We start from the raw sequence: 27,355 nt of genomic DNA, 5'->3' as shown, positions 1-27,355 counted from the left end.
GGAGATCAATAAGAATCTGAATAACATGTTGGTCTGACTGAGATCTAGTCAATATTCTGTTCCTGGCCTGTGAAGTTCAGTATTGGTCCTTGTGTGCGATAACATCTTTCATGTTTAGGATACACAAGATCTACTCCCCTTTCCTTCCAGCATGGTCAAAGATGAGGTCCCATTCAGTTTATCCTAGTTATCTTTTGCTAATGATTTTCTAGTAGCTGTTAATGCTTTGGACCCCAGAATTAAGCACTTACTCCACCACAGTGACACATGTATCCACAGCTGCATTTCTGTGATCCAGTAAAAAATTTGAAGAGTGGATCAAGCTCACTTCAGTCTTACTGTGAAAGTAGATTTTTTTTCAAGCTTGCGCCACTTGTATCTGAGGCCCTTAACTCCCTGGCTTTCTGTCATCTTTCCCAAGTAACATTGTTATATCAAACTTAACACTTGTCATGCTTGTGGTACGCTGTGTTTTAGAGTTTGGGACCTATGTGAATGAAAATTTGTACCAAACCTGTAATAGTTGGCTGTTGAACCTAACTTCAGTGGAAGTGAAATGACTTGTTCTCTATTTGTCCTGGTGTCGTACTGTGTTGAGAATTTGTCATATGAACAGTTCTTTGTCTTTTGCAGTCTTCAGGAATCAGTTATCTGATGCAAAAGGTGATGATGCTTATAACTTAGCAGAACTTGTCTGTTTGAACAAAGACTTTGTTACTGTAATGTAGAGTTTTGCCTTTGGAATTTTTCTTGTGAGCTACCAACAAAGCATCTTTATAGCTGGCAGCATAGCAATTAATGTATTCAATGATTGTGACCATTAAGGATTGTTCTTTGCACTGGCTTCCAGCGGAGAAATGAATTGCAAGTAGGTTTTATGACATGCAAAGCCTAAGAAGAACTTAATCCAACCAATTTGAAAAACTAGCCTTGAAGAGGCTTTCTGCTGTTTCCAGACTTGGTCCATCCTCAGGCCCACCTGCTCATGGAATTTGGCCCTTAGTTGTGTGGGTGAGTGTGCCCTTCATAGCTAGTGTGAGAGCTTGATTTAACTCATAAACTAGATGTGCTATTTAAGCATACACACTGCTCCAGGAGGGAATCATTTTTTTTTTTCTGTCCATGAATGTTTTGGTTTATTTCCTTTTTTTTGTGTAACTTACTTTGGAAAGGAGCTTTTGATATTTTTAAGTCAGTTGTTGGTACTTTGTCAGATATGTTCTTGGACTTTTCTTTTTTCTAATCTGATTTATTTATAGGTTTTTTTGATTCAGAATTATTTAACTGTGCAGCACCTGCTGCGATGAATTCATGATGCATCTCAGGCTGGAGAAAATCTATAAAAAAAAAAAAAAAAAAAAAAGTTGTTACCATATCTTAATGCAAACTTAATTAGGGTTTTTTAAGCTATTTTACTGTAAATTTTACTGCCCTGTTAAAGAAGCATCTACTATGAACACCGCAACCTAGATTTCTCTCTCTCTTCCTAAAATAAAAGTCGAGACAAATATTATAGTAGCTTGAGTTCAAGTGAGATATGTTTGTGTGTGACTATCTAGAAATTGCAGGAACTGACAAATCAATCAAACAAATAATAATCTAGAATTTTGATAGAGAACATCATACATAAAACTGTGTGCGGCAGCCCCGTACGGTGACGTTGAAGCCATCAGAAATGAGTCGGATCTAGAATAGGAGCTCTGCTGGATGCTTTCCTGAACATGGGTGGCTTTGTAGATGTAGAGAACCAGAAGCCTGGAAAAATGTAGTAGAGTCTCTGGCTGCTTAGTGCCAGAAATCCTCCAAAAAGTGTTGCAAGCAGCTAATGAAAATAGCAAAGTTCTGTGGTACATTAAACTTCTATGTGTTAATCAGTCATAGTAGGAGCACCTTGTCTTCTGAATCTAATTCAGAAGACATCTAAATTCATGGAAGTGAGTGGATATTAGCTTCCAGTGCACTATAGAACTATTCAGTTTCTCAAGACTTCTGGTCCATTATGGTGTGCCATGGCTTTGTTGGAACCCTGCACAGTGGTAGGGAGAAAAGCTGGGAAGATGATCTGGATAGTGGCTTGAAGAATTTCAAACTAACGTTAGAAAATGACCTTAAGTGATAAAATGGTTAAGAAAAACTTAACGGACAAAAGCTTATTTTATAAATACAAAGCAGTAGTGAGTAAACTGGAATTCTCTTACAGGATGACCTGTACGAAGTAATAAACACAGCAAAGTTTCCTAATGTCAAGTTGACATGTTTGTCTTCCAAAAATGACTTGCACACAAAAGTGCTTAATGGTATAATTAAACTCAAGCCCTGCTCTTGATTTACATAAAAGTTGTTTACTGTCATCTTGCAGTAATTTGCAAGATTTCCTCAGCTATACATAGTGTTCTTGAAATATTTAGTTTCTGTTTGCAGCCACTTTTAGTCACATTTCAGGATTGGGCTCTTGGCTGGGTAATCAGCCAATGGCACCTGCCATATCAGTGCAGGAAGAGGGGCCAGGCAGCCTGACTGGTGCTGGGCTCCCAGCTGACTTGGCAAGGGCTGCTGGCTGCCCTTTAAGCTGTGGAAGAGGACCCAGACAACCCAGTTGTAACAGGATTAGGTCTTTGGTTTCTGTGGATGTCAGGAATGGAGGAGGAATTGAACAGGGGTGCAACTGAATGAGCCAACAGTATGCTTTTTTTGCAAAAGAGCCCAAGAGTATACTGGGTTGTATTAAAAGGAGTGCCACTTGCAATGCAAATGAAGGGAAATGATTCTTCTTTGTTCAGCCCTAGCGAGGCCTCATTTGGAGCGCTGGATCCAGTGTTGAGCCCCATACTTCAAGAACGTTGTGGGCAGATTGGGAAGAGTTCAGTTATTCAATTATTAGGGACCTGGGAAGCAAGACATATGAAGAAAGGCTGAAAGAATAGGGTTATTTAGTCTGGAAGAGAAGACTAATGGGGGCGTTGATAAGTCTTGAAACACTTGAAGGATGAGTATAGAGAGGATTGAGATGGGCCTTTCTATGTGGCTGTAGGGGACAGAACTATGAGCAATGGCCTCAAGTTGCAGAAGAGGAAATTTAGGCTGAAGATTAGGAGGAACTTCCTGATGATGAAGGTAGTAAAAATATGAACAGGCTACAGAAAAGTTGTGGAATATCCATTCGTGGAAATTTCCAAGTTGAGAGGATGCGTGGCTAGGATGGTTTTCTTAGGGATGGTCATGAAAGTGAAGGTTCAGCTAGGATGTCTGGTCTTGGGAGGCAAGGAGCTCAGGAAGTGCCACAAGAAGGTTCTGAGAGACCACATCTAAGGCATCATCACAGCGGTCACCTACCATCTGGTCTGCAGTGGAAGTGTTAAGTGTATCTTTGGCCTGATCTGTGAGGAGACTTGTATGGTACTGAAGGTGTTCTTTGAGAATGTGATCTGGGATGCTGTCCACTACATGGAACACAGCAAGTGCAAGACCTTGACCTCTGTGGACTTGGTCTGTGCTAAAATGCTAAGGTAATACACTGTGGATTTGGAGATTAAACCCACAGAAGGAAACCATGCCTTGAGCAGGGGGTGGGACTAGATAACCTTGTGAGGTCTTTTCAGCCCTACTTTTGATCCTATGACTGGACCACTGTGCCCTCACCCCTGGATTTGTACCTGGTCTTTTTCTACCCAAGTTAGAGCAGTTTCTTGGTTACAGCCAAAATGCAACCACTTGTCCATGTTGGCTATTTTTTTTCCAGTCTCACTTCCAGAGCTGTCCGTTCTCAGTGGCATTTCCCTTTTCCCTGACATCTCGCCTTATTCTCTTTGTCCAGTCAGTTCTGATCTTTTCCCGCTGTTATTATTCCCCTCATTATCTCTTTGGCCCTGTTCTCTGAATTCCCATGCCAGGTTCTCCTTTTTCATGTCTTCTTGGACAATCTTAGTCTTACCTTTTTTTCTCCTTTGCTTTGTTCCCTTTTCACCAGTTGCAGTCTCTGCCTTGCCTCACCTCCCCTTTCCTTGTGGAGACAAGAAGACATGTCTCCCTGTTCCCATTTACATGCCCCATCCTCAATCCAGCTCTTGTCCTATCTGCGTTGCAGTTGTGCAGTTTTTCCTCCGAGGTATTCCTTGGCCTAGTAAGGGATTACTAAGAGATTCTTTCTGCCTTTGGCTCAGGTGTATGGACTTGGAGCAAGATGTGGTATTTCCAAATGTAGATAGCTTGGCCAAATGTGAGTGCGTTTTCCCTGGGACTGCAAAAGACCTTTGTGTGAGGAGAGTGCTTTCATTTGCCATCAGTTCTTGTCTAAAATTTATGTCAAGTGTTTCAACCCCCCCTCCCTCTAGCCTTATCTCAGGATTCTGCTTGAGATTCTTTTTTTTATTCAAAGTGAATTCAAGTTAAAAATCCAGCACAGAAAACTTCAGCACAAATAGTTAAAATCAGGTAAAGTTATAAGCAACAGGAAACTGGGCCTCATAATGGGAAGCATTACCCATTAACTGAAAATATTCCACATGAGAGGTCCACTTGTTTGTTTATGCCTTGATCATTTTATGTCTCTTCATCTTACTTACAGGAAGATTGAAAAATAACTCATCTTTATAGCTATATCATCAAAATGTATATTACATAAAGTGCTTGTCTAGAGTTGGCCTTTCAAAAATTGGACCACTTTCCTATACATGTAGGTAGGCTTCTATTTAAGTTTCCAGAAGTTCTGCATCCTTTTTTGCACATGCTTTACTTCTGGCTTTTTAAATGCCTAATTAACTGTTAAGTAACTTTCAATTATCTGAGCAAATTACAGAAGCCAAACTTGAATTGGTGTTTTTGTTTTGGTTTTTTGGTAGAGATATTTAGAAGTCCTCTGTCATAGAATGCAAGTGCTTTCAGTATAAAAACTGTCTTCATCCTTGTATCTTTTTTTCCTTGAGTTAACTGAGTGAAGCTCTAGAAAAATTTAGCATAGAATAGAACATCTTTTTCTGATAATGTAAAATACCTACCTCAGGATATGAGCACAAGTAAGCAATTTACAGCAAATTAAATGTGGGGGAAATGGGGGACTTGCAAAAACTATCCTTGTGCCCCCTCTACAGCTATTTTGGTAAGTGAAAATTAAATCGGGGTAGCTTAACTATCAGCAGATGGGTCTAACAGAACCCTTAACTCACTGTAATTTGTCTAGCTTTAGTCATCAATGGGAACTTTTACAGGAGCAGACTCTCTTCCTATAATTGTTCTGGACTTCCAGTGGAAGAGGAAGCATAGCTTTTAGTCTAGGACAAAGGTTTTCAGATAAGCCTTTTCAACCACAGTGTCTCCAGGTTCTAACCACACAGTAAAAATAAGTGTTCAATACTGTAACTTGTGCCTCATTTTTAATTGATCCAAGATGAACTTGATCTATAGGTTAAGTTTTTATCCATGTTAGCAGCTCCAGTCCTGTATAAAAATCTTTGAAAATACTGATTCACTGCTGTGATTATACATTTGAAAATTAATAGTTCCAAGCTTGAAATGTTGCAGTTTCAGACACTGTATTTGGTTTATTAAATAGGTTTCATTAGATGCTATTTTAGGAATTGGTGGCTGTAGTTATTGCCCATTAACTCTGAAAAGTATGACAAGTTTAAATTTCACTAAAAGGCACATTGAATTCTGAATACTTCCAAATCTAGATTGTTTTGGTACATTCATTTCATGACCGCTAATGGGATATCAAGTAAGTTTGGACTCTGTCATTGATCAATGAATACTTCTTTTAAATCCTTGCTGCAAGGATGGAATCGACATATCTGTGTTTCCGCTAACTGTATGGGTTATGGGTCATTCAGATCTTCATTCAGTAAGTGCTTTCTTGGGAAGGGGGTTAAATACTTTGCTATGTGTTAGTGTTCTGTTAGTTTCCAAATGCATTTCACAATTGAAAAAAAAAACAAAAAAAAACAAGACGGCTTGTAAAAGACAAAATGGCTGTGTGATTTATCTGTTTTAGAAGCTGGGAATAATTGCTGAGTAGATTAAAGAAATCCAATCTATTGGTCCTTTTCTGAGCTGTGCTGAGTTAATTGTGTGCCAGTTTGCATGGGTATCGAGCATTACACACCCATAATTTAGCATTCATACATTTCAATGGCTGCTGTTACCAATACATGTTTTGCCCTGGGGTAGTGTTCTTGCTTCTGATATATGAGGGTGTACAGCTGCAGTCATCTGTCAGCCTTGGAGAGTCTGCTTCTTCTGTCAATCCAATGTTGATATGAGGACAGGGGAAATTGCTTTTTTTTTTTAAAAAGTGCCTTGGCCTAAATATCACATGTCCCAGGCAGGTGAATAGGCAGTTATTTCAACCCCTGAAGCTTTTGTCAACTTCCATTTTTACATGGATAGGAGTTGTTCACTGCCTGTTGTGTGGCTTAAAATATACATTGTTTTAAATATGATATATTGAAAGGACATAAAAATACAAATACACTCCTAGATTTTATCTGCAACTTAATGTACCTGACAGAAAAGAAGCACCAACACAGACCTTGAAAAGGAGCTAACTGGATCTTATCTTAAAACAGATCTGGTATCTTGCATATCCGAATCCTCCAAGGCTATTTCTTCTGCCGTACATGAGCTGTCGGTTTCTTTCTTGTTCTCAAACTTCTGAGGTATTCATAGTAGTTACAAAATGTATACTATACATATTTCCACTGAATTATATTCTTAATCTAGCTCTGAAAGTAAAATGCATTTTGACACAGAAATATAAAGGGGAGGGGAAGAAAGGAGACTGTCTGCTTTACTTAAACTCCTTGTTCCACAGTTACGAGAGGCAAAACATAGCCTGGTTTTCTTTGGTAACTTATTTAGAAAAGAATCCTTTCATTTTTCATTAGTCTGCAGCTGAAGGGACGTTTGATAGTATGAGTTTCTAAAGTTTATTTTCTAGGTCATAGATTTTTCTGAATTGCAGTGTTTTTCATTAACCATTGTGTTTCATTTGTTAGTTAGCCTTTGACTTGTGATTACTTCTTGACAACTTGATATGTGTGTGGTGGTGGTGGTGTTTAGGGGTGTGCAAAAGGACTATGTTTTGTTTCCGTTTCGGATTTGGCATTTCAGAGGGACAGTGATTCATTTCAGTGTTTTGTATCACTGTCCCATTTTGATTTGGCCAAATCTGTTTTGGAGTTTTAATGCTCTTTCAGTGTTTCGGCCATAGGCTATTATGGGGAATCACTAAAATGCCTATAATGTTGTCATTTCTTGCCTGAATTGGATGAAAATTGCAGGGATGGTAGCCCCTTCTGAGGGCATGAAGCCTGGTCAGTTTCAAGGAGATAGGTGAAGGGGGTTTTGTGAAACTTCACCCCAAACTGTTCAGAGCAAAACTCATATCATGTCCCAGCAGCCGCAGCATGCTGTTATCCCGCATGGACATCTGGGGGCCCATGCTCCCTGGGAGGGCTGCGGGGCTGTACCAGACTTGGGGTGGGGGGTCATATCTGCACATGGGATGACAGCATGCTGCCACTGCTGGCTGGGCCCAGTGGCAGCACCTGAGTCTGCTCTGCGCGCCCCGTACTGAGTGATGGGAAGACTGGTGCTGCTGCTCACCCCAGCTGGCAGTGGCAGCATGCTGTCATGCTGCGTGAAGATCTAGGGACCTGTGTAACCCGGGAGGGCTGCAGGGCTGTTCCAGACTGTTCTTGGGAGGTGCAGGCCCCCGGATCTGCATGCAAGATGAGAGCACACTGCTGCTGCCGGCTGGGGCCAGTGGCAATGCCAGTCTTCCCGGTGCTCAGCGCACACTGTGCTGAGCGCTGGTCCAAGCCAGTAATGGTAGCCTGTTGTCATCCTGCATGCAGATCTGGTAACCTGTGCTCCCCAGGAGGGCTGCAGGGCTGTGCCAGACCCCTCCTGGGGAGCATGGGTCTCTGGATCTGCATGCGGGATGATAGCAGGCTGCTGTCCCTGCCCTAGAACACTGGGATTGGAAGCAACCTCAGGGACAGATCACAGACACTGGCCAGCTACAGATGTCAATCGGAGCAGCCCTTCCCCTTCTCTCTTTCCCCCTCCCTCTTCTGAGTTTGTTTCTCCGCAAGCGTGCCTCCGAAACATTTCAGACAGTTTCGTTTCATTTTGAAGACATTTCGGAGCCTTCCGTTTCATTTTGGGTTCGGTGTTTCAGGCGCTCAAATGGGCTGAAACACCTCCAAAACAAAACAGCTGCTAAAATTTTGCACAGCTCTAGTGGTTTTTAATTTTACATGCTTTTAAGGTTTGTATAAAATACCAGTGTATGTGTTTAAGGTAATAACTTGCTTTAAATGATATCTGAGATGTCAGGAAGAATCTCCCACACACAAGCAAAAGGGAATGCTCATTAAGACTTGCCTTAAATTTATTCCCTAGATTCTATTCTTACTACTTCTCTTATAACATTTCCTTTCATTTTTCCCATACCACTGAAATTTTCAGTGCTAGATAAATGGTGAATCTCCATCCCTTCCTACCCTGGAACCATTTAAAAAAAACATTTTCTGTTCTAATGTAAGGCCAGCAGTTTATTCCTTCATTATTGTACTGTGCAAAGTATATTTAGACACACAAAGTAAATTACCCCTTTTATTATTTATTCTCCTTGAATTGCCCCTTTATTAAGTAAATAACCAAACAAATTCTTTCATAGATGAAAGCAAGGAAGCAAATGCTAGCATTTTAATGCTGTCTATTGGAGGATTTCTTGTCACAATTGAAGAGTCAGGAACTGGCAACCAATGTGTTAATCTTGATGGCCAGGCAGTTAGTACTTGAGACAACATAGTTTCTACGACAGAAGGTAATCCAAATAATAAAGGGTTTTATTGATCAAAATTAATATTCACATTTACATTTGGAAATTACTATATTTTCTAGCATATATCATGCCCCTTGTACACACCTTGATTTTTTTTTTTATTTTTTTTTTTAGGGGGAGCCTGAGAGGGGAAGGGGGGTGCAGAATCTACTATTGAGGTACGTTAATGGCAGCAGTTTGGGAGCTGAGCCTGCTCCAAAGCCTGCTGCCAGTCCCGCGGACCCCATCTGGGACTGACACAGCACACCAGGTCCGGGGTTGTGCGACTAGTCCAACTCCATGTGCCGAGCTGGGAACTGCATACTTGGTCTGACCTCACATGCTGGCTCTGGGGCTACGTGCTGGCTGTGGAGCAATGTGCCAGTCTAACCCAGCAGATGGTCCTGGAGCCAGTGTGCAGTCCCGAATACAGCATGCTATGTCTGCCCCAGTGTGTGGCTATAGCTCCATCGTGTAGGGTTGGACTTGGCCTGGTCAGGTCTGGGGCCATATGCTGGGTTGGACCTGGTGTGCTAGGTCTGCCTGTGGACCAGCCATGCATGCTGGCCCTATCCTGTTACATGTCTGGTGAAGGGGGTTTCCCACTGGTTCTGAAATTTGGCACAGTGGGGCTGGAACTGATGACAGCATGAATTGCTATGACTCCCAGAGCTGCAGCAATTAACACTCCCACTACTCCCCCTCTCTCCCTTCCGCCATTTTTTCAGACCTATAGGATCTCTTTTCCCTTCATATAAAGCACACTCCACTTTTCCCTAGCTGGTTTTGGGGGGAAAGGTGTGGGTTATAGGCAAGAAAAGGGTTATAGCATGTGGTAATCAAGAGCAAATATAAGGAATATAATGTGCTCCATGTGTGAAACACTGCCAAATGTAGTAATTGTAGAATACTGTAAACAGGGCCGTCCCTGCAGGGAGCGAGTCGGGGCAACTACCTCGGGCCCCACAGAGCTCGGCTGTCCTTGCATCTAGCCACTCACCTGCCCCCCCCCCCCCCCAAATGCCACTACGTCTGGGCCCCACACGGGCTGATTTATCCTGGGTTCTGCACTCTGCTACAGTTATCTGACTGTAAATCAAGAAAGCATTTAAAGATTTAAAAAAAAAAAGTGTCATATGGCCAATCCCCTTTTTACATTTATTTCTGAGAACTTTATTTCTTGGCCATTAAAAAACAGGCGACAGACACTAGAATCAAACGATAATAACACTCCTTAGCTTTATAGTTTTCTTTCTGTTTGTTCCTAGAGCAATATTTCTGGTTGGTGCTTGGAAATCCTATGTGAACTCAATATTTTTTTTGCCAAGAGCATATTAGAGTCTCTGCATATCATCACAAACGCACTGTAATTTTTATTGTGGTAATCAAATCTGAACGTGTCCCAAGGCATGGATAGTTATGGCATGGTCTGCACCCAAGGGGAAATACTTTAGCCTGTATTGTATATGGAGATATAAAATCTGGATATTCAAAACATGCCTGTAGGCAAGAGCAGAATTATTGGAGGATCCAACAGAATCCCTTAGAGTTCTTTTATGTACATAGTGAGGATTATCAAAGAGTACACCATCCACTCTGGCTGCTGCCTGACCACCCAGCATCTTTCGTCTCTGGTTTAAACTTCAGTTAACTGTTAGTCAGCTAGACAGTGGGACTAGGGGGCAAAAACTCCTTGCTGGTTGTCACTAATGAAAAAGTAGTGAAGCTGTATCTCTGTCCTGGGATATTGTGAATGGAAGTTTTGTCCTACTACGTTCCAGCATGTGCACTGAATGGGAGTGGTCACAGAAGGGTACCCTATAGTTGCCCAAGCAACTAGGCAGCTGGGTACTTCTCTATACATCTAGTTCTGTATATTAGCAGTGCAGAATAGTTCTCTGGGATCTCTTTGCTTGACTGGAACAACAAAATACTGGGGTTCAGATGGGACTTTTGATTGTCTAACATTTGAAATATGAGGTATAATTAATCAGTCTTTTTTAACTCTTGCTAAATGCCTGGCTGCTTCACATTCATTATAAATGTGCACAGTCTCACCTTCATAAATGTAGGAAGGTGGTTTAGTGTGCACTGATGTTACTATCTTCCTGGTGTGTTTCTGAAAGGAAAGTCTGGTCGTCTTTGACAAGAAAAATTGCTTGTACATTTCAAGGATCAATGTTTACAAGCAGTAAAATGCATATGGGTATTGTAGAGCTGTATTCAGGTGCACGCTTTAATCTTCCAAGCCATGTTGAACTACAGGAAACATCTACTGAATGTCTTTCTTTCTGTGTACATTTGAATATTGATATATTAATGTAGGTGCCTGTTATGTTGTAAATACTTAACACAATAAGTATTTTCAAAGCAACAGTGTAGTTTGACTCTCTTGCTGACTTTCATTTGCTTAGTAAATCCCTCTGTATTGTGCAAAGCAAACCTGTTAAGACAGAAATCTCTAAGCAGAATCCTAACGAAATTCCTGCATACTTTAGGAAAGTAGATATATTTTAGGAGTTTTAAAATTGTGCAATAAGGATTGGAATAACTAAGTGCAGATTGCATATAGTTATGGTCTGGGATTTTTCAGTATGTTATGACCAAGCTTTGATTCTCATTGTTTGGTGTTCTTTAACTTTATGTCTGAATTATCAGATCAGTTTTTACTGGGTAAGGTAAATTTATGAAAATCTGAGCATAGTGAGAAACAAGGGAACTTTCTCAGAAATGTGTGTGTGTGTATATTTGTTCCTGCTTTCCCTTTGCGTTCCCCACCCCCACTCCAAGTGAACATCAGTGCACAGTGGTATGTGGAAGAAGTGGATAAGCAGTGAGTCCATCTGGATGTTGTCCTAAAAACCCTTGGAAGCATTGATGTCATGCTACACTGGTGAAGGCTTCTCAGAAAAAACAGACTTATTCATAACTGTTTAAATATACATCTATGTGCTTATCGGTTGTTGTATGTTGTCTACATGCATATATGTTCCATGACACAAATATGATCAGGGAATTTACCTAAGAGGAATGTAGGGGTTACTTTTTTAACTTGTGTAGAACAGTTGATGTCGTGGGGTGGGGGTGGGAAACAGTATGCCTGTCCCAGTCTTCTCCCATCTTTGCAATTCAGTAAACCCTTCCTTTTCATACATACATAGCAATTTCATCATGCAGTTTGAGTTTATTGAATGAGTCCATAGTTACTAATGCTTTCTAGAATGTCATTATGAAAATACTGTTCCCTTTTAATCCAAATTTCTTATTTTTTATATATTTAGACCAATCACTGCTTGATTCATCAGAATTTATAGAATATTATGTACAAGATAAGTGTGGTGAATTTTTTTCTATATTTTTGTTTTTGCTCTCAACGGGTGGTTTTTATTTTGTCCTACTGCACCAATGTTGAATGTTCAATGTCAGGCACATTGGAGTAGCATTATTATTTTGGATGGCAAAACATAACATTCTGAGTTTAAAAAATCACTTGTATATTCTCCAGATGAGCAGTCAACAAGACAGTTTTCTTTTGAAGAAATAGTGCTGCTGATTTCATTATAAATATCTTTACAGGGTTTAAATTCTGACTTTTAATTGTATCCCCTTCTGTAGTTAAAGGTCTGGGGGTTTTCATGTAGATCAAATCTGTGGTTGTTTTCTTGTGTTGCTTAAAATTTGTGAAAACTGATTCTTAAGATTATTCTCTTCTCAGTCTGCTTAGTTTTTAACTTGACGTGTTTAATAACAAGATGAAGTGAGCGTTATACCATAGTTTTGGAATGTGGTGTTTTGGTGCCCTTTTCTAAAGCATTTGCTGTAAACAGCACAGTATTTGTTCTTTTCAGGTAAGGATGAGACACAGATACGTGCTATGTAGCTCAGTATGGGCTAGAGGAAGAGCCTGAAATACACTACTTGATGGCATGCTGTATAGCATGTGGTGCAGTGGTTGTCAACTTTTTTAGACTTGAGATATTCTTTAGAAAAATACCAGCTCTTGGTTTTCACTCAATTTTTGATGACATAAAAAAAAACAGAACAATTCTTATGTTACAAAGAACTCGGAAAGCCCACAACAGGTTAGAATGTTTTTAATGCTATGGATTCCCATTTCAAATCTCTGGGTTTATCTTGTGGATTGTGTTTGCACACTGAACATGCTAACACTGTGTAGCATACGATGTCATACTTGAAAATAGGGGTGCACCGATAAAGATTTTTTGGGCCAATACAGACAGCTGATTATTAACGAGCCATATCAGCTGATCCCAGTCCCATTGCTGATACACAGCCCAGCAGCTTGGAGAGCAGTGTTCAGCTGGTAAGTCTGTTGGGTGGGGGCGCAGATTGAAGCCTCTGTGGTGAGGGAGGGAGTGAGGCTGGGGCAGGCGCAGGTACAGGTGTTGCCCAGCCAGGGTGGGATATGGGACAGAACAGGGAGTGGCTCATCCGGGGGGGCATGCAGAGGGTGGGGCGGCACGCTCCTGGCACTGCATACACCCCTGGGACAGACATAGTGGGCATGTACCCCCGGACCTGTGCATGGGGTAAGGGTTTGGGGTGGTGCTGGGCTTTTCCTAGCGGTGGTGGGGCTGGGCTAGAGCTGTGCTTAGGCCAGGAAGCGGTGGTGCTGGGACAGGGGCTACCTCCTCCCAGTGTCGCTGCTGCCCATCCTGAGTGCATCCCAACAGTCTTACCAGCCGGTTGCTGCTCTCCAAGCTGCCAGGCTGGCTGCATGCATGCACGCAGCATTTATCAGCAACATTATTAGCCACAACAGCCAAAAAAAGCTGATTTGCCGATAATGTCAATTTTCCTTTTATTGGTGCTGATACGATATAGACTGATGTATCAGTGCACTTCTAATTGAAAAGATCTCAAGGTAGCCCAGAGTTCCACAGCACCCTGGTTGAGAATTACTGTTGTAGTGCATGCTTGCTAGACTCACTTGGGGGTTGAGAAAGAACAATAGATACGTTTCTCAACTTAAATAACTTTCAGTGCTTTTTACATACTGTAATACAGTAAACTCTTCAGTAAACGGCATCTTACAAGCTGGCATGCTCTGTTAACCAGCATGCCGGCTTATAAGGAAAAGTGAAACTGGAAGTGCCCACCATGGCGCTTCCGATTTCTCCGAGCCCCCATAGCCCAGGGCAAAGCAGCCTGCTCTGCCGAGCCCCCACGGCCCAGGGTCATAGCAGGCTGTGCATGGCCCACCTCCCTGTCCCACAGGGCCTGCAGGAGGGGCGACAACACTGAGGGAGGGGCAGGAGAAGCGGCGGCCCGAACAAGGCAAGGACACGTGTTCAGGTCGCTCAATAACCAGGGGATGCCAGATAACAGAGCTTTTACTGTATGTATGCATACTCGTCCTAAATGATTAATGCATGTGATAGTTACTTGTTTTTTTTCTTTATTACTGAGTATTAAGTGTGATTAAGTACATCACTGTGCATCTGCTTAATTTCAGGTACTTAAACTGCAAGTAAGGCCTAGTGAAAAACCTGCTTTGTGTATGGCAAGATATTGGGTTTTATCACCTGAAGTAATGGGGTTCTTTCCCAGCAAAGAACTACAAAAGCATTATAGCACACTGCAAAAAAAGCTGGAGAACTGCAGAGTGTAAAATATTCACTTTTATCTGCCAGCTGCAAAGTTCTTCTGAAGTCATGTGAATTTTTAACTCTTCAGGGTATCATAAACTGTTAGATATTTGTTAGCATCTTTACCTATGATGTTATAAAATTCATTCAGATAAAATTAAAAGAACAGAGTAATTTAGTAGTTAAACCAGAAAAGCACTATGAACTGTTGGCGGAGAGGGAACCCTTTTAAGCATGAGCCTTTGGGATATTAACTATATTAAAAAACTGGTACTATATACCTTATCATTCTTTTCCATTTTTGTGACTGGTATAATTAAAGCAGTCGGTACAGTAGGAAACAGTGACACGACAGATCTAATAAGTGACTGTTGGCACAATTTTTAGCACTGAGTGAATTGGTGACATGCATTTTATAAAGTGCTAGCTTTTACAATGCCCAAAAATTCAAGATGATGGCAAGTATAACATGTTATTAACATTAATCTTTTAATGTTTATTGAGCTTTGGCTTGGAGAATTCTTGCTTGATTAAAGCCAAACATTATTGCTTTGTAGACAACTGGTTTAATTAAGATAAAGTGATGGTAGGATGGGAGAACAGCTTTAAAATTTTTGACCAGAAAGAAATAGCATCTATTTATTATACACACAGAGTGCTGGTACCATGATCTGTACTGTTTGCATAACTGGGTAATGTCAGCTTTGCAATAGTGAAATTAGAACTGGCGCAGGGATGAGAGGAGGAGGATTTTACTGCTAGGTCATTAATGCATGTTGTTATCGGCATACAAAATTATTTTCTAGATTACATATTATATTTAGGGATTTATTCAAATTTAAATCATAGAGCCCAGGGCCAAATTTCCCAGACTTGCTCCGGCTCTGGGCTCCAATTTCATGAGCCGATCACATCTGACCCCCCCTCCCCTCCTCCTGCCCCCGGTCGCCCATGCCTTTGATTGGCCTGAGCAGCTGGCAGACACATGGGCTGCCACTGCCCACTGGTCCAGCCTGACCCCACTCCCCACCTGGCTGGCCCTGCACAGGGGGAAAAATAAGACCCCCCGGGCTCCTCTTTTAGCCTCATGCGGGTGCAGGGTTGGGCTGCTGCCACCCCACTGCCCTTGGGCTAGGCCACATGCGGATGCACGTGCACCCCCTGAGCGTGGCAGTGCACCCCTTATGAAAAGGCATAGCAGTGCACCCCTGGTCAATGCTTGCCAACCCCCCCATCCCCGCCCTCCCGCTGGCAGTGCCAGCAGCATCTGTGGAAGCTCCCCCACTTAACGCCACCATGCTCCTGCCACCGCCAGCACAGCCCATGCCCCCTGCAGCCGCCGGGGGCACATGGTGTTCATATACATGGCTCTCCCCGCCCTGGCCCAGACCTGCTCTCCCTGCCATGGCTCAGTTCCGCTCCTTCCAGCCCTATCCCCCAGCCTTTGCAGCACCCACTTACTGCAGGGTGGTCCAGGTAGCAGGGTGGATAAAAATCAATGATTTAAAAAAAAAAATGATTTTTTTAATTTAAATCATGTTTTTTTATTTTATCACTTTTCCTTGTTAAGATGCTTTCTTTTTTAAAAAAGAAACCTATATAAAGATGGTTTTAATTTGCAATGTGTTAAAGCTCAAAAATGTCTTCATGGAATAGGGATTATACATTTTAATTATATACTATTTGAGACAATATTGCTGGGTAAAGCGTATGATAAATATTGAACAGTGTGCAAAACGTCTAGAGGGGAAAATTGTTAACCTGAGTCTTGGGTGGAGCAATGTCTACAATGATCCAATAATATGTGCTTGTGAGACAACAGAAGCAGGGACTGTCTACCTTACAGAAATAATTGATACATTGGGAAATGCACACACTGCAGAATACTTGCAAGTAAAAGCTATAACAAACTGTGAAAAAACTTCAAATGTCTAGTATAGTTTGGTCACAGACAGTGCTGCAAATGTATCAAAGATGAAAAGAAATCTAGAAGTGAAGAAAGCCCCAAGCTAATAGTATGGCTGCAGCACTTAATTGATGCACTTCTCACCCAAAGACTCCAGTGCTTCAGAAATACAAAAGGCTAATGTTGTTGAAATGCCAAAAACTTCCATAAAATCACTTTGTAGCAGCTGCTCTGAAGAAAGCAGGAGGAACCAAACTAACTCTCCCAACAAGATGTGCGATGGAAATTGGTAGTGGACTGTTTTGAAATTGCTGTTTTATTGCTGATGCTGTTGAAATTTGGAAGGAACTGAGGGAGACCTTGAAAAGATAAATACGCAATGACAGAGTTAAATTACAGGCATTAAAAAAAAATGGATCAAGCACCATCTCCAGCTCAATTTCATGCCAGTATTCTCAATACTCGGTACCAGGGTCAATCCTTAACTGCTGAAGAAGACGAGTTGGCTATGACGTGGGCATCCAGCAGTCATCCCTCCATAATGCCAACTACAGTATATTTCAGGACTTAAGGGTGAACCATTCAAGAAATATATGTTTGTTGATGAGGTTTTAAAGAAAGTCACACCAGTGAATGGTGGAAGTCACTTAAGCCATCGGAGACTATTGAAGTGATAATTTAGCTTTTAACAGCTGTAGCTTCTTCTGCAGGTGTAGAAAGAATATTTTCTTCCTTTGGACTACTTCATTCTAAATTGAGAAATCACTTGGGAACTGAAAAAGCAGGAAAGCTTGTCAGTCTTTTCCAGTTGATGAATAAACAGGAAGAGGAAAGTGAAGACTGAGTTTGCTGCATAACCCAGTATTTTTTAAGTTTCTCATGTTGACCTGGCTGAGATAATCTATTCAATTTTTGTTAAAAACACATTTTGCATAACTAAAAGAGTTAGAAATTCAAAAATACATATGCTTGTTTTGTTAAAATAATTATATATGTTTGTTTTTGAAGAAAAATATCCAAAATATATAAACTTGTTGTTTTAGTTAAATAAAACTATTTAAATGTCATAATTCAGTTTTATGAGCTTCAAAATTAATCTGAAAAATATCAAAATAAATCATTCCTTTACAAATGTATAGGATGTACCTTCTAAAAACGAAACCTACATCCATCTCCGAGTTGTGAATAATATGTATTACAGTTATATCAAACACAAATGCACCTTTTGTAGAAAACTGATTAAATCAAGGCTTCCTGATCAGCGATTTAAGCCACGATTTAAATGGATTTGATTTAAATCAAATCCACCCTGCCAGGTAGGCTGGGTGGCTGTGGATGCGGAGGAAAAAAGCAGGGCTGGCCTGTCCCTGTTTGCCCAGGCTGCAGGGCTGAGAGGCTACTTGAGGGCAGCCCTGTTGCCGAGTCAGTAGCTGGGGGTGTGGAGAGAAGAAAAACCTTTTATTTTTACTCGAAGTCCTGCTTTTCCCCACTTTTTTTGTAAGACTCCTTTTTATTTTTTGTAGATTTCTCTGATTTTCACAGGAAATACCTGATTTCGCATTTTCCTGCAGAAATCACAGTTTTGGTACTTCCCTAATTACATTGGAGTGTTGGTTGTATTTTTAAATCTCTCAAATAATGGGATTTCTACTCCTCACTTAGTATTTGAATAGAGGATACACATCTTGAAGGGTTCTGCTTAGCATTGTTTGGGGGAGAGGATGTACATTACTATGTAATTTATTCCAAAAAAAAAAAAACCCAACCTGATGTGTGTGTGTTTACACACAATGGCTTTATGAATGTCTTTCTAGCCAGCTGGATGAGTTTAGTGTGTTATCATGATAGGTCTTTCACATTGGCCAACTTGAGTCCAGATTCTAGTTGAGCTGAAAGTGAAAACTTGATTTTGTGAAGTCATATTTTCTCTAGTAAATTTTTTATCCCATAACAAAGTATCATTTATGGTTACACAACTGTATAGTTAGCTGTATTTTACCCACATATAAGGCCCAAGTTCTGGTTGAGTAGGGGCACTAAAAATGTGCTTTAAAGTACTTTAGGCCTTTATATCCCAAGTGTATGTAAGCTTCTTAACTGAATACTAAAGCTATTCCCATAAGTACTGGGAATGATCAGAAGTTACAGCTGAAAAATGACAAACATCCTATTAGTGTTGGGTTTTTTTTATAGTAACAAGTATGAGGTTTTTCTTTGACAAAACATTTGGAGATGTCTTCTTCTCCTCCCACCTGCCATTTTTGGAGTGTTTATGCCCTTTCTATGAACTGCAGTCTTTGGCTTTACAAAAGATACAAGTGCACATTCCCATTATGAGCTACCATATAACTAACAGCCACAGTATTGTGCAAGCTCAGTAGTCAATTGTATGACTAATGCAGGTGTACTCATCCTCCTCCAGGTATTTAAAAATGGATTCAAAGCTGAACTCCATTGGTTTCAATCAATTTGTGGCAACATTTATTTACTGAGTTTGTGGCTATCTCATGAGAATGCTTCTTAGTTTTGGTAGTGTTGGAGTGATGTAGCTGTGATGTCCAGGGATTATGCAAAAGGCGATCTTTTGGGGCGATAGCTTATTCAACCAATTGCAGATTAAGTCAAACAAGCTTTCAAATGCAGGGCATTCTTCATTCACTTTGCCTTCAAAAGCTTGTCTAGCTTTATCCCAATCATAAAGTTCCTCCAGTAAATATATCACCTACAAAATCTTGCCTTATTAATTTTTACATTAGTGACTGTTAGAAAAATATGTCCATTGTTTGTGCAGTCTGAAGCACCTTATTGGTACTATTCAGTGTGTGATCTTTAGAGCTGAACTTGTTTATATCCATGGAACAAGAAAAACTTGCAAACCTGACTACCATAAATATGTATGTTTTAAAAATAGATCTGTTTGTGGAGGCATGTTTTGTCCTTTAGGTTTCTCCTGAAAAAGCTAAGGATACTGGAAAGAGTTGGCATTCTTTCTGCCTTGCCTATAGCGAATGTAGAGCAGAGAAGAGAGGGCCTGTCAAAAACTGCGTATTTCTGTGACACTGGCATTTTGAGTTATTACAGTTAATATCACCAGCTAGTTGTTACAGGCCTATGGAACCTATCTTAAAAAAAAAAAACAAAACCCAGACAAGTTTGAAGATGAACAGCAGTCACGTCTACCATTTAGTCTTACAAAGGGAGGAAAATCCCAAGAGGATGAGAAAAGAAAACTTATTACCTCAGTCATGGTAGCAACAAACTACTTTAGACCAGTGCCTCTCAACCCATAGGTCATGACCCAAAAGTGGGTGGCAAGAATATATGAAAGGATTGTGAAAAAAAAATTTAAAATGGATCAACGGACTTTTAAAATAGATTCTCCTTTAAATGAGAAAAATGTGGGAAACCATGGCTTTTCACTTGCAGGTTGGCAGAGGTCCAGCCTGTGAGGGGCTGGTTTCCCCCACCTCCGCACCTACTCCCTGCCCCTCACACTGGGGCCTAGGGGCAGGAGGCAGGAGTGAGGGGCACTGGGTTGAGACTGGCCACTGATGTTTACAAATGGGTCCTGGGACAAAGAAGTTTGAGCCACTGCTTTAGACAACCAAGGAAACCATAAGGGCTGTCCAAGTGCTAAACAAATCAAGAAGCCTTGAACAAAACAAGAGGAATTACCACTGGTGTGTTTTGTATCTCTGTTAGCAATACTGATGTTTCAGACCCATGTGGTTGATACCAATGCTAAGTGTTACCAAAGTGAGTGTTGTCAGTTCAGCCCTTTTGGCTTTATTGGCCTGGTTGGACCTTCCTTAACCCCTCTTATTCCTTGCCAGGATATGTACAAGTCTCAGAGCCAGACTATTATTACATATCTGACCTGCATGACAGTGTGTTTACTGTCCCTTGTTCATCATGGTTAAGCGGTATATGCAGCGGTGCTTCAAAAATGGGTTTGGTGACATTTGTATATAAATGTATAGACTAGGGTTTAAGATTTAATTCAGATATTAAACTTGGAACTTCATTCTTATAAATTAAAATGCATAAATCTGGGGAAAGATCACTGTTTATGTCTAACGGTTTTAAATACAAATTCCATCTCATCTCTGCTAACGTGTTGTATGAAGGATACTAAAAGAGAAAGTCTCAGGCAATCAAACATGAAAAAAATCAAGAGTTTTTTTTCCCCCAGCAAATTTTAACGTTCACTTTTAACTGCCTGTAGATTTCACTTTTTCAGTTAAACACTAATTAGTGTAACACTGATGCAAAAAACCTTTTATTTTTTATTGGGGTAATCTTCAAACTTGTCCTTTCATACCTTCTTATTACCCAATGGCAATGGATTTTTACCTTTCCTCTTGCAGATTCATTCAACCTCTTCTCTCAATAGTAAGTGCAGATGGTTGTTGTAGCACTATGAAAGTGTTTACCTAGATATTATACTCTCAACCTAAAAATTTAGGTGAAAGTTCATTAATTGTACTCATTAAGAGAGGACAGTTAATCATGTAATTGCAGCCCTGGGATTTAGGAAAATGTGTGTTTAGTTCCTAGGTCTAACACAGACTTTCAAAAATTCATTAAATTCTTCTTTGCCTTGGTTCCATATCTGTAAATGCTGCCTTAAAATGTTTTTTGTGAAGGAAATCTATAGATAATTGAGATGTGTTCAGATATGGCATAAGCAAGACCAGATAAATAGCTAGTGACAAACTTTGGGAAGTCATTTTATAAGAGGTGACTGGCTAATCCGTGCTGGATGCACAAGTGCAGATATATAGAACATAGTTCAATTTTTGGCTTCAGTGCACATGAAGGGTGTCTGTGTGCACTCTTACTCCAATGCTTATCACTCTGATGTGTTAGATGTAGCACAAGACTGCACAGATACATGGTGTCTGTCTCAAAGAGCTTATTGTCTAGGATGAGCAACATTTGAGAGAGGGAACAGAAGGAAACAATCCTTTCTTTTTTAATCACTTGTAGGTACCCTCAATTCTCCTTCAACCTAGTTGCCATTAATTTGATTTCACAACAGAAGTGGGTCTTAAGAAGAGAAAGGAGGTGGTTGTAAGGATAATTTTAGGGAAGAAATTTCTACAGAGGGTGTAGTTCAGAGACCATATGGATGTGGAGAAGTTAAAAATGTGTTGCTTAGATTGTCCATGGATTATATGGAAGACTGTATGGTGAAGGCCAGCATTAGAGTTAGAGAGGACAAGTAGTGAGAACTGAGTTGTGAAAGGCCTTCATAGTTCTTGTCTTCACTTTCAGTCCTATGCCAAGTGCTTAAGTATCATTTGCAGAACTACAACAGTAGTGGGAGTACAGTCAGGTCTATTTGCAGGCATTTTGGGACTTTACAACTAAAATGTTTATATTGGCTGCTTTTTTTTTTTTTTTTTTTTAAGTCTATTCCCCATCAATTACATAGCCAAACAAAAAATTATATTCAAACTTAAAATCTTGTGGGTTTTTATGATTTATTTTAAACATACATTAGGTAGAAGAAAGGTATAAATTTTTCTTGTTCATGTTCAAAAAATATTTATATGTGAGGAAATTTCACATGATTAATTTTAGTTTGTTGTAAAAATGTATAACAATACCTATTATATTGCTTCAAAATGAAGGGAGAAAGCGAGAACCCCAAAGTTGTGTTATATAGTTATATTAAATAAACAAGATATATAAATCTAATGATGTATAGGTATGTATTCTATGCAACTTGGAACAGAGTTAAAATTAAATTGTTGTCTTCATTTATAAAATGTATGTTCATTTATTAAGCTTCTTATTTTTAGTGGTGGGACAGTAGTGAGAGATTTCCTGCCTCTCTGTAATAACCCTTGGGAATGTTGGGACTATTTTTCCCCCCCATGACCCCTCTTTCACCTTTTAATGAAACATGCCCTCTCTAGCTTGTCATTATAGGCTTTCTCTTCAGTGCAGCTGCATGATGGTTTTGACCTCCTTGAAATCTTTGAATATGCAACAGCTATATTTTATGTAATGTCTTTTTTATGTCAGCTATAACTCAAGCTGTAGCTTTAAAGTTTAAAATAATATATAAACAAACTAAGTAGAGGCAAATTTACATTTTAATTTCAGCACAGATAGAATCAAGGTGTTTTAAACCAAAGGACCTACAGAAAAATTATCTTGCACAGACTGGGGCAAATTATGTGAAGACTAGCAAATTGCCTGTCATGAATGATGCAGGGGGGGGCAGTGAGGATGGAGTGCTACCACCCAGTGCCCCGCAGTGCTGTCACTCTGCCTCCAGCTCTGTGTGCCCCGCTAGCCTCTGCCTTCAGCCCAATGCACCCCCCCACCCCTGTGTCCCCCCCACTTTCTGTCTGGCCCCATGGGGCCTCTCCTGCCACTCCCAGTGTGACCCCGTGCGCCCCACCCCTGCCGCTTCACCCCGCACCGCCGCCAGCTCCCAGGAATGGCAGGGAGGGGAGCTTGCACAGCCACAGACACTGCCTCCCCTCCGCCTCTCCTCCCTTCCTCCCTGCTGCCTCCCCTTCTCTGCTGGCTGTTGTCAGGGCTGTGTGGTGGCGGCAGCAGAATGGGAACCCCCCCTTCCCTCCCTCCCTACCTCTTCCCCACCTCCTCCCCCTCCCCCTCCCTGCCAGCTGTTGTTGGGGGGGGGGTGGGCAGCGCAGCGGCTCCCTTGCCCTGTCTGTAACGCCCTTGCATCCAGTCAGCATGTGTCCTCTCAGCGGCGCATGTACAGTTGACCCAGAATGTTATGAACAGACAGACAGATAGACTAAGGCTTTTATTTTATTAGAATGTTAAGGAGGTCAAGCCTAGGCAGAAGATGGAGGAGTAGGTCTGTACAGTAGGTGGAAGAAAACAGTTTGGAATGTCTTAAAATAAATGGTGGGTGAGCCAGCAGAAAATTAAGGCTAAGGTCATATATGTTAGAAGATGACAACAATTGTTTGCACATATTGCTGAAATGTAGAGTTTGTAAGAACTATTAAGGCATGGAGAATCACTTTACAAAGAGGTGGATTTTAAAAAAGATGATTTCAAAAAAAGGTGAACTGAAGGCAACATTGTGGTGTTGCATATACAAGCAACATTAAAAGAACATTATAAAGATGAAAAGTCAACTTAAGAAATGCCACAGTTTTTAGGTTACCCGTCATTCTTATTTCGTACCGCCTCCCTGTGCCATTACATAAGGCTAGAAGGGGCCTCAAGGATCTTCTCGTGTAACCTGCTGCACAGACGCTGATTTTATTCCACCATGCCATTCCTGTCAGAAGCCTATATAGGTGGCTCTTAAACTTAAATGACATTACTTCTACAATTTCCTTAGGCAGTTTGTTCAATATCTAACTGCCCTGATACTGTAGGAAGTTTCCTGAGGTTTAATCTGAATCTGCCTCCCTGTAGTTTAGAGCTACTGCTTTTTATCCTTCCCTCAGCAGGGAAAAATGTTTGCCATTCTCTCTACGACAAACTTTCACATTCTCACACTGCTGTGTCACTCTTTTATCATCTTTCCTCCAATTTTAAATATTCCTAGCTCTGCTAGCCTCTCTTCATATGACTGGTTATCCAATCTCCTGATCATCTTCATTTCTGTCCTTTGGATCCTTTCCAGTTTGTGCATATCTTCCTTAGGGTGGTATCCAGAATGGGCCACAGTATTTTACTGGAAGTCAAATTGATGCTGTGTAGAGGGGTCAGGAAATATCTCACAGTGGAGTCCTCTCTGGGATTCCTGCTTTGTTCACCTTTTAGCAAGTCTGTCCAAAAGTGCAAATTCTGATTTATTTCCCCCCCCCCCACCCTGCGTCCTTCACACCTGCCCCACAACACGCATGTACACAGGCTTTTAAACTGTTATATTCAGTTGGATTATCACAGAAAGGCTACATACTTGAAGGATGGGCCACACTGAAAATTTTTTAACTTCTGACCCAAAGTTTGAGGACACTGAAGTTAACAAAACAAACAAACAAAATGATGACACTGTTTGATTATGAACAAGACCTTTCCTTGCCTTTCCTTTCAGAAATGGCTTAAACATTTTGGTTGAAAGTCCTTTTCCTCACCCACCCTGTTCCAAAAAAGAAAAGGTAAAGAAAGAGCATGAGGTAGACATTTGGCACAAGAAGTTTTGTCCCAAACAATTTTTAGTACAATTATTCAAATAATTGCTAAACTATAGGATGTATATATGACCTTCCCCAACCTACAGTATCCCTGTGGGGGGATGGTGCCAATCTGATAAGAAAGGGACTAGATATACATCTCTCGAAGCTCTCAGTGTTCTCAGGGGATGACCCGTAGCGAATAAAAGATGGAGGATTCTTGTTTAAAGAGAGGAGAAACTAATATTGCGTCACAAATTGGCTAAAGACAAGACTTGTCACAGTTTAAAGACATAATACATACACATCCATATATACATGCGTGTTCTATATACACGCATGCTGGGATGGTAAATTGCACATTTAACTGGATACAGATAAAAAAAAAGTTGATTTTTTTTTTTTCATGGTAATAATGAAAATGGGAATGTCGGATTTGAAGGGAGTTTTAATTGCTCAGTTCTACCCAGGCAGAGCAGCAGCGTGGGAAATGGCTTGCAAGGGGCACATATGCATGCCCAAAAGATACTAAATAACTCCAAGATGAATGCCTGCCACACTGCTCCCTGGTCAGTGTTGTAACTAATGAAACAGGTTTTGGAAAAAAGCTAATGGAACAGGTTTTGGAAAAATGTGTTTACAATTTATAGAAATCTACAGAAAACATTTCTAAACATTTAGTTTTAAGCAGCTTGCCTTTTTAGTTCTTAGCCAAATCAATATGGTTATTTATTTATTTATATATTTATTTTTAACGCAAGCTGATAAAAGCCCCTGAAAACCAGGATAAATCCTTTGTGGCAAGATGTGAAATGATGCTCAAGAATTCCATAGATACTTCTACACGCAGGCTTTTTATTATATCAGGCTATTCTTTAGCCTGAGCTTTGTCCTTCACAAGTAATGTATTGACAGATAGTCATCAAAGCTAAGACACGTGACTACAGGATAAATATGAAGTGGCTGTATAGAGAAGCTTTACTGCATGTCTGTTTGTATGATATCAGACTTATTAGTAAATGAGGACTTCAGTATCTACTATTACCAGCTCCACTAACCCTCAAAATCAAACCCTGTTAAAACATAGTTTTCATTTTTTTAAAAAGGACATCTGCCTTAATATAATAATACTAGTATGTGCCAATTGAGAAGACAACAGAGGAATACTTACAAAATTGCTACCTGACAGTATTATTACTTGACCTATGACTTCTGCAGAGCCTGCAGATGTCAGAAGAATATCAGTAATGGATTCAGGCTGTGACACTTGTCATTAAAAAGTCACGTCACAATTAATAGATTCAGGATTCATTGAGTTCTCTCTGTTCGGTGTCACACTCATTGCCTCTGTGACAACCTTCATTTCCTACTTAGCAAATCGAAGCCCGGTAGCTAGAGCCCCAGGAAGTTGTTAAAGCAATTAAAGGCTTCGGTCTCTCAGCACATTGCATGGTTACCATAGTATCCTCTGCCTCCAAGTCTTCACTGATGATGTCAGTATGCATAGAGGGGTTATTCAGAGCATCTACATGAAGATGATTCACCCTTTGCTAAAGATCATAAGCCACTTTCCATATGCTGTATTGTCTAGTATCATTTTAGAAATTCATAAGCTTGGAAGGTAAGTGATTCTTGCTCCATATTTAATAATGTCCTTATGCTGTGTGAGGTGGAATTTTTTTTGTCCTCCATTGCATTACTAGCTAAATTCAGAGAGGGTCTGTGTGTGTGGTGGTTGAATGAGTTTTCTAGCTCATACAGTTTAAACTTGTCAAAACACTTTTAATGTTGAATAAAATATAAAAGAAGCTAAACTAAAAAAAACCATGCAGCTAACTCGTGTATTGTCAAATTTCTAATAAGCAGCATTGATAAAGTCAGCAAAGATTTTGTTATGGTAATGGTTACAATGCATGCAAAAACCTAGTCAGAATAATTCCTGCTTTTAGGACAGTAAGTGTCTTCAGAAAGAACAAAAGCACATTTTTAGGACAGGTTGTATGTAAAGACAATATTTGTGTGTATTCTGAATAAAGTCAAAGCTGTTTTTACAGATTTAAATTTCAGGAAAGTATATGGGGATGCTCTTCTGAAATGTATCTTATCTAGCTCTATGTGGTAATTTTCTGGTGAACTTAAAAAGATATACCTATGTTAGATTTTTATTCTTAAAACCCAAAAAGGCATGCCTAGGTGATGCCTTCCTTAATCCTCTCCCTTTTCCTTTGCTTTACCTTTTTGATGATGTTGGTAAAGTTTAATTGAATATGTTACATTACCCAGTTAATTTTCACGTGGGGATTTTTCTGCACACCTTTTGTTTGTGGTTACCCTTTTTAATATATTGACTTAGACATCATAAATTTCTATTGACAGTTGTTATATCCAGCCTCAGTAATAGAGGCATGGTTTTATTGTGTATGTTGGCTCTGAAAATATGTGCAAAATATTATAAAAGTCCAGTTTGTATGAAGATCTTGTGTGACAACACTTGGTTCTAGAAAGCTAGTTTTTAAATTGTTTGAGAGCCAGATACAAACCCTTTATTTCACTACTGTTTTCAACATTTCTTCATTACCTTTACAGTGATTTAAATGTCTGGTATAGCAGCAGATGATATTTATGAAATGTTAACTTATTTCTGTATTTAATTACATTTTAAAGAAAAAATTACCTCTGAGAGAAGACTTCCAGCAGCCAGGTTTTACTGAAATGAATTCCTTGATATCCTCTCCCTTTTTTTCTACCGAAGTCTGTTCCTATGTATTGTAGTTTTTTTTTTTTTTTTTTAGATTTTTTTTTTAGTATGGTTTGGAGTGTATCTTGATTTATATCTTTAAAAATCTGGAATGAGAGAAGCTTCTTCAGCAACTTTTTTTAGCCAAATAAAAACTAA

The 27,355-nt window shown here is 40.1% G+C and overlaps 1 protein-coding gene across 11 annotated transcripts in view; it reads left to right on the top strand.

Annotated features, from left to right (window-relative positions):
- Positions 1-27,355, top strand: part of PAM (peptidylglycine alpha-amidating monooxygenase) — a 272,458-nt gene that overhangs the window by 14,167 nt on the left and 230,936 nt on the right. Inside the window, exon 2 of one of the 11 annotated variants that reach the window (XM_059724978.1) lies at positions 8,960-9,003. The exons of the other annotated variants lie outside the window; for them this stretch is intronic. The gene's annotated coding sequence lies outside the window, so the exon portion shown is untranslated. The remainder of the gene's footprint in view (positions 1-8,959; positions 9,004-27,355) is intronic. 11 annotated transcript variants of the gene reach the window in all.

This window comes from Alligator mississippiensis, chromosome 3, assembly GCF_030867095.1.
Source record: "Alligator mississippiensis isolate rAllMis1 chromosome 3, rAllMis1, whole genome shotgun sequence".
NCBI lineage: Eukaryota > Metazoa > Chordata > Crocodylia > Alligatoridae > Alligator > Alligator mississippiensis.
Note: the sequence above shows the minus strand (reverse complement) of the source record. Positions and strands in the feature narration are given on the sequence as shown.